The 13,617-nt window shown below is 36.8% G+C and overlaps 1 non-coding gene across 1 annotated transcript; it reads left to right on the forward strand.

The window, feature by feature from the left end:
• The first annotated feature begins 13,158 nt into the window (after nt 1-13,158).
• TRNAN-AUU (transfer RNA asparagine (anticodon AUU)) lies at nt 13,159-13,231 on the forward strand. The gene has a single exon. It is a non-coding gene; the product is annotated as a tRNA-Asn (tRNA).
• The last annotated feature ends 386 nt before the right edge of the window (nt 13,232-13,617 follow it).

Here is a 13,617-nt window from a genome sequence, read left to right on the forward strand (position 1 = left end):
ACTTCTATATAGGACGTGATGTGCTCTGGGAAGGAACATCAAACAGGGAAGTTCGACTAGAAAGAACTTTGGTTTGGTATACTCCGCAATCGAATACTTGCTTCGTCACATTTTAAAATAAATAGTGTTGTTCAAATGACACAATATTTCAGTAATGTTTCTCATCATCATCATCATCATCATCATCATCATCATCATCATCATCATCATCAAGGTATTGAAAAATGGTTACGGAGTTACTCAATAATAGACGAAGCATATTATAGATTTATTAATTTGTCCTACAGAATAATATCTGTAATATTGACAATTAATATTTGAGGAGAAAAATTCGCTCCGGCGCCGGGGATCGAACCCTGGTCCTTGGTTCTACGTACCAAGCGCTCTGTCCACTGAGCTACGCCGAATTCAATCCACAGCACCGGACCGAACCCTCCTCCTTCAATGTTTCCCTTTGTGGCCTGACTCCAAGTTAGGCATATACTGTATGTTGACGTATATGTCCAATGTCAACTGCCATTATATTAGGAGCGCACTCAGTTGAGTGACTTGTTTGGCCGGGATTCCGCAGTTAAGTGCACGGTAATCTGTACAGACATATGCACTCCAGCTATGAGAATATTATAGATTTATTAATTTGCCCTACAGAATAATATCTGTAATATTAACAATTAATATTTGAGGAGAAAAATTCACTCCGGCGTAGCTCAGTGGTCAGAGCGCTTGGTACGTAGAACCAAGGACCAGGGTTCGATCCCCTGCGCCGGAGAGAATTTTTCTCCTCAAATATTAATAGTCGAAGCGCCAAGAAAACTGTTACGAGATATTGGCCATTGAAATAAAAATGTGTTTTTTATAAAACATTTTACCAAGAAGTATTACCTTGTAACAGGATAGTACGAACCCTATATCGCTCGAACAAGCATGGATAAATCCAGAAATTAGGAGGAATCGAACAGCTCCCACACCTCGTATATACTCCTGATCTTACGTCTTCGCATTACCATCCATTTTGATCCATGACTCACTTCCTGTGTGGAAGAAATTTGCAAAACTTTGAAGCCATTGAAATGAGTGTCACCGAATTCTTCGCTTCTGAAACCAGAAAGTGGTACCGTCGCGGGATAATAAATCTCGCTGAAATGTGGCTTAAGACCATAGAATCTAATGGCCTTTACTTTGAAGATTAAGTTAATTTCTTGTCACTTTATACTTCAAATAAAATTTTGCTCCAAAACCGACATTATCTATGAAGAAATATTTGAACACTAAGATCATTTACTTACGGCACAATATCTGTACAGTAAGATAATTTACTTAAGGAAGAGTTCTGTACATTAAAATCATTTACTTACGAGACAGTATCTGTACACCATCTTCATTTACTTGTGAGACAGCATCTGTACACTAACATAAATTATTTATGAGACAGTCTCTGTACACTAACATCATTTACTTGTGAGACAGCATCTGTACACTAACATTTATTTATGAGACAGTATCTCTATACCAGCTTCATTTACTTGTGAGACAGCATCTGTACACTAACATTTATTTAAGAGACAGTCTCTGTACACTAACATCATTTACTTATGAGACAGTATCTGTGCACTAACATTTATTTATGAGACAGTCTCTGTACACTAACACCATTTATTTATGAGACAGTCTCTGTACACTAACATCATTTACTTATGAGACAGTCTCTGTACACTAACATCATTTATTTATGAGACAGTATCTGTACACTAACATAATTTATTTATGAGTCTCTGCACACATCATTTATTTATGAGACAGTCTCTGTACACTAACATCATTTATTTATGAGACAGTCTCTGTGCACTAAGATCATTTCCTTATGAGACAGTCTCTCTACACTAACATCATTTATTTATGAGACAGTCACTGTAAACTAATATTTATTTATGAGACAGTATCAATACTCTAACATCATTTATTTGTGAGGCAGTATCTGTACACTAACATCATTTATTTATGAGACAGTATCTGTACACTAACGTCATTTACTTATGAGACAGTCTCTGTACACTAACAATTTATTTGAGACAGTCTCTGTACGCTAACGTCATTTATTTATGAGACAGTCTCTGTACACTAACATTATTTACTTATGAGACAGTCTCTGTACACTAACGTCATTTACTTATGAGACAATCTCTGTACACTAACATCATTTATTTATGAGACAGTATCTGTACACTAACATAATTTAATTATGAGACAGTCTCTGTACACTAACATAAATTATTTATGAGACAGTCTCTGTACACTAATATCATTTATTTATGAGACAGTATCTGTACACTAACATAATTTATTTATGAGACAGTCTCTACATTAACATAATTTATTTATGAGACAGTCTCTGTACGCTAACGTCATTTATTTATGAGACAGTGTCTGTACACTAACGTCATTTATTTATGAGACAGTCTCTGTACACTAAGATCATTTATTTATAAGACAGTCTCTGTACACTTACATCATTTACTTATGAGACAGTCTGTGTACACTAACGTCATTTATTTATGAGACAGTCTCTGTACACTTACATCATTTACTTATGAGACAGTATCTGTACACTTACATCATTTATTTATGAGACAGTCTCTGTACACTTACATCATTTACTTATGAGATAGTCTCTGTAGACTTACATCATTTATTTATGAGACAGTATCTGTACACTGACGTCATTTATTTATGAGACAGTATCTGTACACTAACGTAATTTATTTATGAGACGGTCTCTGTACACTAACATCATTACCTGCCCGTACCCGTGTGACGACATCCAGAACTATCCGACATCCTTTCGTGAGGGAGTAGCAATAATGAAGCAAGGAGCTTAGCTCGACGGAGCAGAAGTCCAGTGCGTGGGAGGATGCTGCTGACCACAGGGCTGATTCTAGTTGTCCATATAATTTAGCACACACAGCCCACTGGATCGAAACATTGGGGGGATTCCCACAAACGCACATGGAGCAGGCCCGTGTAAAAGTCGCCTATACATGTCGCTCGTGTTTTATTCGGCCTAGCCACGTTGTCATCCCAACGGAGTATCAGCTCTTGTAGGTCTGCCAAATGTGGCAATTTGCCAGGTATTTCCTTTCTTAGCATTGTAGTACCAAACAGGGTGCCATTGTCATATTGGACATGAGAAGATTTTCTTTTCTTAGCAAATTTTTGGTCTCAAATAAGGAAATGGGAAAAAAATAAAATGAGAAAGTGAGGTTTTTTTTACAGTCAGTGCAATAGCTAACTTTTCCAGGCTTCATTGCAAGTTTGACACCTTTCCACACAAAGTAAACACCTTCAGTTTAATGGAGTATGAAAAATATTTAATGAGTGACTTGTTGTTTGCAGTCATGTAATGGCTGCAAGCTAAGAGAAAACTTCTGCCAATTTGAAGCTAAGATTGACTTTAAGTTTCTATGATTGACTTTAAGTTTCCTAACAAGTATTAGGCCAAGTGGCCTGTTACGGTCTCAAACTAGAATTTTCAGTCCATCTCTTCTTTGGACGGCCTAGAGATCTTTTGCCATATGGATGGTAATGAAACAGTGCTTTTGGAATTCTGCATCGATTCATTCGTTCGAGATGACCCTTCCACTGAATTTGATATTTGCTGATGAACTGCATAATGGGTTCTATTTGAAGTTCTTGCAGTATGTCCTCATTTTTTTTATGATCCCAGCGAGTATATCCAGCTGTTGCTCTCAAAAACCTCATCTCACTTGCTGTTATTCTACTGACATCTTTATTCTTCACAGTCCACGCTTCGCTACCATAGCTTAATACTGGCTGTGCTAAGGTTTTATACAAGCCTATTCTTGTGTGTCTTTGTACTAGTGAAGGTTTCATGATTTTATTAATGATCCCCATTGTTTTATTATATTTACATATTTTTTCAGCAATATCTACTTCATCATAAGGTGATAGGATGATAATAATAATAGTAACAATAGTGTTTCTGTCTTTAAGCAGCAATCAACTGAAGATGACAATCAATGAGAGAGCACACACAGATATATACACAGATTGTAACTTTCGACTCAAGTTATTTTCCGGACCAGGGTTCCTTATCTCAAATTGATACATGTGTCCTTCGCCATCATTCCTGAAAGTTTGTAACACTAGCCTGGAAACACCCTGTATATTTTTAATTTTCTATTTTTTGTAATATTTTTGCTCCACCAAATAGAATTTAGAGCATTTATTTCTTGTTTTGTTTGTGTAATTCTGTTTTTTTTTATTTCCACTGTATTATCTCCTAAATGTTCCATCTTTGTGCCTAAGTAAGTGCATCCAATAGATGATTCTGATTCTTCTCCATTATCAAACTTTAAATTTTCCTTTTCTTCTCCTATACATAAATGTTTAGTTTTCCCTATCGTCGTTGAAGAAACAATACCGCGTAACTGACATTTTGGCGATTTTTATATTTTTGTTGCATTGGTATCTTTGGCACTGCATGGACCAATTTTATATCTTATGTAAAAAAATGAAAATATATCCCCTTTGCTTCATTATAATACTAATTTTGAGTTCTGTAAGCCAGCATGCGACTCCCAAACAATTTTTCCTTCTCCTGTAAAATTCACATTTTGTCAGTTATGCGGTATTGTTTCTTCAGTGACGCTATATTTATGAAAAGTCCCCATTTTTCATATTCTTTTAGTTTTCTAGTAATAATAATAATAATAATAATAATAATAATAATAATAATAATAATAATAGGTAATAATAATACTTACTTACTTACAAATGGCTTTTAAGGAACCCGAAGGTTCATTGCCGCCCTCACATAAGCCCGCCATCGGTTCCTATCCTGTGCAAGATTAATCCAGTCTCTATCATCACACCCCACCTCCCTCAAATCCATTTTAATATTATCCTCCCATCTACGTCTCGGCCTCCCTAAAGGTCTTTTTCCCTCCGGTTTCCCAACTAACACTCTATATGCATTTCTGGATTCGCCCATACGTGCTACATGCCCTGCCCATCTCAAACGTCTGGATTTTAAGTTCCTGGTAATAATAATAATAATAATAATAATAATAATAATAATAATAATAATAATCAAATTATCTGTCCTTATACTGCTTGTTTGAGGCTTGAAAGTAATGTAATTTTCCCTAAGATAGGTTAAATACCTTACTCTATGCCGATGATCAAGTCATAATTTCCAATTCAGAGGATAATTTACAAAGAGGATTGTATACATTAAATAGAATATTAAAAGATTTTGGGATGGAAATTTCAGCACAAAAATCAAAAGTAATGGCATTTTTAGGACAAGACCCAGTCAGAAGTAAGATAATACACAATAACCAATGCCTCGAACAAGTGCAAAATTTCAATTATCTGGGTTGTGAAATATCTTATCAAAATGAAAAAGATGTGAACAAGAAAATTACCAAATTTACACAAATTCTAGGAATAATAAACAATGCATTGAAAGCTAAATTAGTACAAAGATCTACAAGAATAAAAATATATAATACACTAGCATTACCCACCCTTTTATACGGAAGCGAGATTTGGTCATTAAAGAAAAAAGACATGAACAGAATCAAAGCAACGGAAATGAAATTTTTGAGGAGGACAGCAGGATATACTCTTTTAGACCGAAAAAGGAATGAAGAAATTTTAGAACAATTAGAAGTAGAGTCAGTAGAAGAAAAAATCAGCAGATACAAATTCAATTGGCTAGATCATGTAAGAAGAATGGAAAATTCAAGAATCCCAAAAATTATGATGCAATATAAACCTAGAGGACATCGTCGACCAGGAAGACCTTTAAGAAGACTGCTAGATGGGGCCGAAACAGGTCTACAGAGGCCTAATTCGTGAAGGATGATGATGATGATAATAATAATAATAATAATAATAATAGGTAATAATAATAGTAGAATAATAATAATAATAATGATAATAATAGTAATAGTAAATAATAATATGAATATAGGCTATTAATTTAACATAAAACTCCGCATAACAATACACAAGATCATTTAAATATGAAAGATAAAAATAATTACTTACTAGAACCCTTTAATGGACACCTTTATAAATCTACAGTACGTATTCCCTATATCGGAGTTCGAACTGCTATCCTATACTACTCTTCTGACAAACTGTCTCTTTTCGCAGCGTGTGATACAGTCCAGGTGGTGCAGCCGGGTTATGATTACGTGCAGTTTTATTGAGTCGCGTATTCTCACAGAAGTAAATGAATCGCATGATTGATTGCTGCTGCCGTAAGAGTATAAATATAAATCCCGGCAAATTAATTTTAACTAATCGGATTGCATAGTTGAGATCCGTTAGCATAAACTCTAATACATAACGAGCTCCAAGTTAAAATGGTATAGCTGCTTTTATAGTTATTGTAAATTGATACAGATTCGACATTTCTGCTACATGAGTTAGAAATGAAATTTATGACTGGCAGAGACGACTGATAGACAATATTTCGATACACATAGTGAAATGAACAGTTGCTAAGTTAAAAGTATGTTTTATTTCAATAAATGTAATTTTAAATATTAGACATGTTATGAATTTTCTGTGTAATAAGTACCTACGTTGAATATTTTTCGATTTTTTAAATGTACTCCAGATGTGGTAAATTTTATTGCAACAATATACTGTATAATATAGTTGCGGTATTTAGACTTTTGCATATTTCTGAACTTTCTAATCACGGAATGTCAGAACCAAAGATATAACATTTTTTTTTGGCACTTTATGCCTGTTTAACTAAGTTTCAGATCTCTTATGGACCCTTGCCTTTCGCAGACGTATGGAGCAATATGATTAATGTGACACTGACGTTTTCATCTTCCTTTTATCTTCATCAGTGATGGAGATAGGTGAGCTGAGTGTAGCAAGTGGAGGGTGATCACTGAGTTAATTCGTGCATGAGAGGGTTGATGTGAGAATGTAGCTTTTCCAGATAATTTTTCCGTAATGTTCCGACGTAGTCACTAAATAAACTGATGTTGAGGTCTATGTACAATTGGGTATTTCGGATGTGGTAATCTGCTCCAGTGATAGTTCTGCATACTGCACGTTGGATACCGTCGAGTCTTCGAAGATGGCGGGGGTGGGCGTGAGACCATGCTTCACACGCATACATCATGAGTGATCTGATGACGGATATGTACAGTTGTAATTTGGTTTTTGTTGGTATTGAGCTCTTGAAGATGGGATATAGGAACATGAATCGTTGAAAGGCTCTATTTCTCACGGAATGAATATGGTGTCTGAACGTTAGTCTCTTGTCAAGGAGGACTCCAAGATATTATGCTGATGAACTAAAGGGGATGGCTTGATTTTGGTTATAAAGTGGCTCGTTTATACGGGGGAAACGTCTTATGAATATGACTACCTCTGATTTGGTGTTATTTATTTTAAGCCGCCATCTCGTTGACCATTGTGTGATTTTATCTAGAGCTTCTTGCATATGTTTGCAGGTATACTGAATGTTAAAATGCTTCGTATATATGACTGTATCATCTGCATAGAGAGCATGTTGGCATTTTGAGTGCGAAGGGATATCTTGAACGTAAGCTGAATATAGAATTGGACTTAATATGGAACCTTGAGGTACTCCTGCATGAATTGGTTTGGAGGTGGAAGTTTGTTTGTGATAACGAACTTGAAATGTTCTTCCTTCCAGAAAGTTTGCTATTAGGTGAATATATACATCAGGGTTTGAGAGTTTTTGTAACTTATACAGAAGTCCATCATGCCAGACAGTATCGAATGCCTGCTCTATATCTAAAAATGTAGCAACGGTATGTTGTTGAGATAAGAATCCTGTCTGTATGAAGTGCGTTAGCCTGACCAATGGTTCCCGAGTACTGTGTTCAGATTTGATTCCAAATTGTTCATTTTGAACTACATCTGGAGCAGTTAAGATTGGACGTAGTCGTGAAGTTTTTCCAGTATCTTTCCTAGGAAGTCAAGTAAACTGATAGGTCTGTAGCTTGTAGGAAGTGTGGGGTCCTTTCCTGGTTTGTGGATTGCAATAATTATGGCTGCTTTCTATGCTTGTGGGAAGTAAAAGAATTTGAAACAGGCATTGTAGATCTTCGTTAGGTGTATTATGGAGCGTCGGGGTAATTTCTTCAATGCTTGTGGAGGAATGTTGTCCGGACCAGCTGTTTTCTGGAGTGGGATCTTACGGATTATGTTATGTACTTCTCGTGAGGTGGTATAGTATGTCTTGTAGGCTGTTGTAGTATTCTCTTCACAATTTGCGTGACTTCCTCTGTGAATTTAGGTTGGGATGGCTCAAAACGATGTTGGAACGAATCTGCAAGAATTTAAGCTTGTTTTCGAGGATCATATATCATTTGGTGATTGGTATTTTGTATAGGTGTGTTATTTGAGGTATTTGCTTTACCTAATAGTCTTTTTGTTAATTTCCAGAAATCTTTTTTAGTTGGTGGCGAATTTTCTATTTTTGTGGCGAAGGCGTTTATTTTGTGTATTTGATGTTTTCTTCGTATGGCCCTTTGATATCTGTAAAATGCTCTCTTGGCTTGTGGATCCCGGAATTCCTGCCATCTTTTCCTTGCTTTAGCTTTGGCTGTAAGAAGTGGTTTCAGGTCTGGATATTCGTTGAGTGATGGAGGTATTGGTGATGTAGTAGTGACAGAGTTGTAGGTTGCAATAATCGTGTCTGTAAATAATTTTAGTGCTGTATCTATGTCCGATGGTTAAAAAATACGGAGATTTACTGGTATTGACTCGTGGAGTTGAAGATATAACAAATAGACACATTTTCAAATAGTTCCGCTAGTTCTCAATTGGTGGCACTATTATTGAGACGGGTAAAAATGTGTTGGGAAAAATGCTGATCTAGATTAAATATAAATATTCTTACAGTTGGCAGTATCAGCGGTTTCCTGCTAAGTCTAATTTTTTTTTTACTATCATTAAAGGGGGTGAAATGTTGAATTTTATAATACAGGTGTATTAATGTTCATTGGCGTTCAAAGATATTTGACCCAGAATTTTCAGATCGTGTAAGAGAACTTTCTAACCATGGGATAAACCAGAACAAAAGATATAACAAATGGACACACTTTGAAACAGTTCCGCTAGTTCTCAATAGAAACAACAATAAAATGTATAAATACCATCCGATTCTACTAATTCTTTCAGAAAATGTTAAATTCGTGTGTCTACACAGTATTCTATTCAAAGTTCCAGGGTTCGATGCAAAAGAACAAAAGTAAAAAAGTGCTGGGGATAAAGATAATATAGATTAACTAAAAATAATTTCGGAATATGTATTATATGTCTTTCTCGTGTTAGATTTTACCGTACCTGGTTAACATGTTTCGGCCTGTTATTGGCCTTCTTCAGAAGTTATATAGTATTAAAAGTTGCGTAATCAAGATGTATAAAAATAATTATTCTAATAATTTACAATATCGGTGGTTTTCCGATAAAGCTATTATTCCTTTACAATCAGCAGGTAAGGATGACATTTTAAATTCTATAATGCGGGTATATTTACGTACTATTGACGACACTGATTGTTATGTTCGCCATCTAATCACAGAAGTAATAACTAAAGAAGCTACACTTACAAGAACAAATTATCGTTCACTTTCGATTAGTAGGAGGCAGGTGTCTTTGAACACCAGTGTACTACCGGCGTCACTGACGATTATATTATCGCCATCTATTCATAGAGGTAGTAACTAAAGAAGCTACACTTACAAGAACAAATTATCGATCACTATCGATTAGTAGGAGTCAGGTATCTTTGAACACCAGTGTACTACTGGCGTCACTGACGATTATATTTTCTCCATCTATTCATAAAAGTAGTAACTAAAGAAGCTACACTTACAAGAACAAATTATCGTTCACTATCGATTAGTAAGAGGCAGGTGTCTTTGAACACCAGTGTACTATGGCGTCACTGACGATTATATTTCGCCATCTATTCATAGAGGTAGTAACTAAAGAAGCTACACTTACAAGAACAAATTATCGATCACTATCGATTAGTAGGAGTCAGGTATCTTTGAACACCAGTGTACTACTGGCGTCACTGACGACACTGACGATTATATTTTCGCCATCTATTCATAGAAGTAGTAACTAAAGAAGCTACACTTACAAGAACAAATTATCGATCACTATCGATTAGTAGGGGGCAGGTGTCTTTGAACACTAGTGTACTACTGGCGTCACTGACGATTATATTTTCGCCATCTATTCATAGAGATAGTAACTAAAGAAGCTACACTTACAAGAACAAATTATCGATCACTATCGATTAGTAGGGGGCAGGAGTCTTTGAACGCCAATGTACTACTGGCGTCACTGACGATTATATTTTCGCCATCTATTCATAGAGGTAGTAACTAAATAAGTTACACTTACAAGAACAAATTATCGATTAATAGGGATCAGGTATCTTTGAACACCAGTGTACTGCTGGCGTCACTGACGATTATATTTTCGCCATCTATTCATAGAAGTAGTAACTAAAGAAGCTACACTTACAAGAACAAATTATCGATTAGTAGGGGGCAGGTGTCTTTGATCGCTAGTGTACTATTAGCGACCCTGTCGGTCATTTTCGCTACATTTTCATAGTAGTAATAGCTAAAGAAGCCATACTTACACCAACAAATTATCGGTCACTATCGATTAGTACGGATAATGTATCTTGGAACACCAATGTATTATTGGCGACACTGACGATCATTTTCGACATCTACTCATAGAAGTAGTAACTGAAGAAACTGCACTTGAACAAATTATCGACAACATCAGTTTGTTTAGTGACTACGTTCGAACATTACGGAAAAATTATCTGGAAAAGCTACATTCTTACATCAACCCTCTCATGCAAGAATTAACTCAGTGATCACCCTCCACTTGCTACACTCAGCTCACCTATCTCCATCACTGATGAAGATAAAAGGAAGAAGAAAACGTCAGTGTCACATTAATCATATTTCTCCATACGACTGCGAAAGGCAAGGGTCCATAAGAGACCTGGAACTTATTTAAACAGGTACACAGTGCCACCAATAAAAAAAAAAAAACAAATTATCGATCACTATCGATCTGTAGGTCTAGTTATCAGGTGTCTTTGAACGCCAGTATAATATTTTGTTACCACCAATTCTGTAGGCGATAAATAACCTTGCATTTGATAAAATGTCGTTAAATAATAAATTAAAACGGTGAAAAATGCATAAATAAAAATGCTAATAATTTTTTCGCAATAGTAATACCACAGAAAAATATCAAAAAGAGCTTACCCTTCGTGGAAGCCAGCCACGAAGAGAGAAGTTTGAGAGCGTGATGTGCTTTGAAACAGAGCGGCGCTAACTAAGCGATGCTGTCATAAAGGAAGCAAGTCTATGACCTTAGGAGACGCGGAGAAGGGAGTGCATTGTGTGGTCGTAATATCCGGCTCGACAAAGTGTGACTGCTCGGCCCTCACGAGTAGGCTCTTGAAAATGGCTTATGCCACCCTGCGAGCTCTTAACCCCTTTCCTCCCCAGAACAAATACATGTTTGTCCATTACTACTACGCAGCACTTGAACCCGCGTGGGGTTCCAGCCCCGTTCGCTCTCGTGGGCACCAATAAAGGGATCATATTAGTGGGATCCATGGGCATATTAAGTAACCGGCCAGGCACGAGCACCATTTGGGGTCCATGACAAAGCTCTCGATCTCAAGAGAGTCTGTCCATCGCTGCCCGCTCTGTTTATCATTGCGCACTGCAAACTCTGAATTCGCCAGTGTTTTACGGCGGTTGTTGGTGCATTCTCGAAAGCTACTACACTCTCCAATCTGGCATTCAAATGATTGTTCGATAGTAAACAAGCGCCATTAAATGAGTTGCAGCGAGCTTTGGAATACTGCTACCACAGTCTAGTATACACACTCACGAAGCTCAATACGTAGGGAATATGCATCCATAGATAGTTGCTTACCACTAGGATCGCGACTATCGCCTCATTACAGACAATGCGAAATAGTACCTGCACAGTCTATTGTTCTTAGTACCCTCAACAACTCAAGCTTCGTGACTATCATACCTGCACAAACAGCGCTCAACGAGCGCGCGCGCTCCTTCGGAGCGGAAGATCTGTGTTTACCGCTCGCCGAAACGGAGAGGAAGATACGTCAGAATGACATAGACTTGCTATAGGTAGAGGAGAGGGAAACGACCACTCAGTTATCTAGTGGAGTGCAGTGTGTAGGCCTATTCTCAGTAACTGTTTCACGTTGCTTACCTACTGCTACAGTACAGTATGGAGGAATCTAAAAGACGGAACATAACATTTAACATTTAACGATTTACAGCTCGAACTTATTGATCTTCAATGTGACCTAAGGGCTAAAGATCGTTTGAATAATACTACTAGCCTGGTTGAGTTTTACAAGACTAAACATTAGCAATAATATCCACGACTACACAGGCTGGCTGTGAAAATGATTGCTATGTTTGGCTCGACATTTATATTTGTGAGCAACTGTTTTCTATAATCAACTTTAATAAAGGCAGGCATCGAACATCTGTAACTGATGTTTCATTACGATCAGTAGGCTACTGTTCCTTTCAGCTGCCAACAGCATAAAACCTCGTTTTCATGTACTGATAAATAAAAATATAACAAAATGATGATGTACATTTAAGTAGCTATAGAATTTCTATTATTTCCGTGAAATAAATATTTCTTTATTAATTAATAATAGTCCAAGATAATTTTGCAAACACTGAACGGGAATTCATTTCATAAGCACTCGTAATAGTACTTCCTTTTGTGTATATTTTGTACGAGATCACCCCTTTTTCCAGTCCACCCTTATACAGAGCGCAACTAATATCTGCATTCTGCTCATGAGCTGTGAGCCGGCTCGGAGAGCGCAAACCTTGTGCAGGCCTGTACTAGACTGTGCTACTATTACTACTACTACTACTACTACTACTACTACTACTACTACTACTACTACTACTACTACTGCTATTATACAGAATTAGTGTACACTCAACGTTGGTTGCTTAACTGTTGTCAGCCCACTTTCAGGTCTGTGGATACAGAGGGGAAAAAAACTGGATCTGTGTCTGGTAGAGTTCCCGGGTAGCTCAGTTGGTAGAGCATTGGTACATTAAACCTAAGGTCCCGGGTTCGATACCCGGCCCCGGAAGATTTTTTTCCCTCGAAATTATTCAAATCAACTTTACACCTGAAAGCGTGATTTACATTGTTGTTCTTCTCAATAATACACGTCGTGTATTGTCATTGTCGTCGTGTGGAGTGCAATAACGACTTTTGTGCTGCTGTGTTGAGTGGAATACCCATTGTTGTAGGGTGAATTATTGAGAATAAAGGTTACATTGTTGTCGGGTGTGTGGTGAGTAAAGCAGAATAATTTTTTTTTATTTTAGTAGGTTATTTTACGACGCTTTATCAACATCTTAGGTTATTTAGCGTCTGAATGAGATGAGATGAAGGTGATAATGCCGGTAAAATGAGTCCGGGGTCCAACACCGAAACTTACCCAGCATTTGCTCATATTGGGTTGAGGGAAAA

Source organism: Periplaneta americana, chromosome 16 (genome assembly GCF_040183065.1).
Source record: "Periplaneta americana isolate PAMFEO1 chromosome 16, P.americana_PAMFEO1_priV1, whole genome shotgun sequence".
Classification (NCBI taxonomy): Eukaryota; Metazoa; Arthropoda; class Insecta; order Blattodea; family Blattidae; genus Periplaneta; species Periplaneta americana.